We start from the raw sequence: 2,901 nt of genomic DNA, 5'->3' as shown, positions 1-2,901 counted from the left end.
ATTTCTCCAATTTAATTTCCTGTTTATTCAACTCAAACTCTTTTTGAAAACATCTGATTAATAAAATAGCACACCTTTCTGCAACTCGTTGGGAGACGACCTGGGATTCATACTCCCAGTATTTTAATTTTAATTTTTGTGACACCCCTTTTTAAATTGATAAGCGGATTTCTGGTTGGTTAAGAACTATACTTGCAACGCATATCTTATAACAATTCTTAATTAGCCAATTTCCGTCACGTCAATTTTTGGCGCCGTTGCTGGGGAGTTGCAATAGAGTGCTAAAGTTATTGATTGGATTTTATTTATTTGCATTTTATTTTATTTTGCTACTATGAGCTGCTTGTTTCTTTCGTTAGATGACGCGTTCACTTCCTGATCCAAGCTTGCCAGTATTCGATCCTGAGATTGAAAGAACTATTTCACGAATAAGGCAAGCTCGACGTCGGTTAGTCCTCTCTGAGGGCGGATCTGAAACGTCATTTGAGGAAGAAACCAGCCCCCGTTCTACTGATTCGGTTGATTTACGTATAGGTGACATGGCAGCACCTAGGAGAGTTACTATCCAGGAGGCTGGAGCTCCTGATTTTACAATGCAACCATTTCAAGCGCATCACCCAGCGGTGGCTACAGACTTTGAAATAAAGACTGCACTACTCAATTTGATGCCCAAGTTTCATGGCTTACCTGCTCAAGAGCCTATCAAGCACCTGAGAGATTTTCAAGCAGCCTGTTCTACTGTCAGGTGTGATGGTGCGGATGAAACTTCTATTTTGCTAAAAGCCTTCCCGTTCTCTCTTGAGGGAAAGGTGAGAGAGTGGTACTACACTCAACCAACAACAACTGTATCCAACTGGAAAACACTTAGAAGAGAATTTTTGGAAAAATTCTTTCCAGCTGAAGTTACTGATAAACTGAGGAAAGACATTTCCATGATTGTTCAGGACGAATCTGAGACTCTCTATGAATACTGGGAGTGCTTCAATAATCTTCTGGAAGCATGCCCCCACCATATGATTGATAAGATAGTGTTGCTCGGTTACGTCACACAGGGCATGAGGCCCCAAGATAAGACCACATTGGAAAGTGCTAGCAATGGGTCTATGAAAAAGTACAAGACCACTGATGAGGCATGGCAATTGATCAGCGACTTAGCTGAATCTACTTAGAATCACAGGTAGAAACAAGGCTGTTCAAAAGTCGTTGCAGAAGTATCCTCTAACAGAGAGACTGCTGCTCTAACTCAGAGTATCTGTGAAATGACCAACTTGCTGAAGTAGATGCAATTGAATCAACAACAAGTTTAGCAAGCTCAACCTTCTCCATCATAGCAAAACTATCAGTTAGTCCCACAGAGAGTTTGTGGAATCTGTGCTGATTATAGCCACTATACTGATGAATGTCCACAGCTCCAGCAGGAAGACAACACCGTGGCAGCCACTCATAACTTCTATGACCGCCCCAACCAAGGGTACAATCAAAGTGGCAATTACAACCATGGATGGTAGGACAATTCTAACCAGAATTGGAGGGACAACACCAACAGAGGAGGCAGAGACAATCAGGGAAATCAGAGGTGGAATAATAACAACAACAGGTAACAGAACCAGTACCAGCCTTACAGAGCACCTCACCTGAGGCAATCCCAAGGACCACAGAATACCCAATAGCAGACCTCTCAAATTACCTACCCTTCTTCATCTACTAATGATGACTTATTACAATCTATTGATCGGAGACAACAGACCATGGAGAATAACATTAATGCCACTCTAAATGGTCTGAACGCTACTTTGCAAGCTCTTGTCTCACAGATTGGACAATGAATAACTCCAATAACCAGCCTTTGAGCTCCAGTGGAATTCCCTCTCAACCATTACCCAATCCTAAGGGTGGCATTAATGCCATCACCCTAAGGTCCGGAACCACACTGCAGGAGAGGAACCAAGAGGAGCCAAGCCCACCAGAGCACGCCTCAGCTGAAGAGGTAGTGGAAGTAGAAGATGTTGAAGAGGAAGAGGACATACAGGACATAGCTGAAAAAGAAGAAGCTCAACCACAGGAGGAAGCACCACAGGGCGTAGATACTGCAGAAGACACCACTCCCATTCCATTTCCATAACTTGCAAGGAAGCCCAGGAAGCAGCTGGAACTTGATCCCAAAATAGTAGAGATATTCAAAAAGGTTGAGGTAACTGTTCCTCTATTTGATGTCATTCAACAAGTACCTAAATATGCAAAGTTTCTAAAAGATTTATGTATACATAAAGACAAAATTAATGAATTAGAAACTATTCCTTTAGGAAGTTCCATATCTGCTTTAATGGGAGGTTTATCTAAAAAGTGTAGTGACCCAGGTCCTTGTATGGTTTATTGTACTATTGGTGGTGTGATAATTTTTGACTGCATGTGTAATTTAGGAGCATGTGTGAGTATAATGCCTTTGTCTATATATGATATTTTGAGGCTCCCTCCCTTAAAAAGGTCGGCAGCTCGTTTTGTGTTAGCAGATAAAAGCATTATTACAGTGGTTGGAATTGCTGAAGATGTATTAGTGGGCATTAAGGGACTCACATTCCCCACTGATTTTTATATTCTGGAGATGCCCCAAAATGACTCAGAGAAGCCATCATCAATCCTACTTGGAAGACCATTCCTGAAGACATCAAAGTTCAAATTGGATGCTTTTTCAGGAACATACTCTTTTGAAATAGGTGGCCAATTAGTAAGTTTCAATCTGAATGGAGTTATGAAGCACCCTCCAAAAGATCATTCTATCTTCCAGTGTGACATTATAGATGAAACAGTGGCTGAAGTTCACCAGGAGGAGTTTGAGGAGAAGTACGTAGGACAAGGTCTAAGTGTGGGGACATTCTCAGAGGACAATGACAGTGCTTTACC

General features: G+C 41.7%; 1 non-coding gene across 1 annotated transcript; it reads right to left on the bottom strand.

Annotated features, from left to right (window-relative positions):
* Positions 1-911: 911 nt before the first annotated feature.
* Positions 912-1,019, bottom strand: LOC148546528 (small nucleolar RNA R71). Its single transcript, XR_015901785.1, has one exon. It is a non-coding gene; the product is annotated as a small nucleolar RNA R71 (small nucleolar RNA).
* Positions 1,020-2,901: the final 1,882 nt, after the last annotated feature.

Source organism: Arachis ipaensis, chromosome B9, assembly GCF_059453495.1.
Source record: "Arachis ipaensis isolate K30076 ecotype BB chromosome B9, ASM5945349v1, whole genome shotgun sequence".
In the NCBI taxonomy this organism is placed as follows: domain Eukaryota; kingdom Viridiplantae; phylum Streptophyta; class Magnoliopsida; order Fabales; family Fabaceae; genus Arachis; species Arachis ipaensis.
Note: the sequence above shows the minus strand (reverse complement) of the source record. Positions and strands in the feature narration are given on the sequence as shown.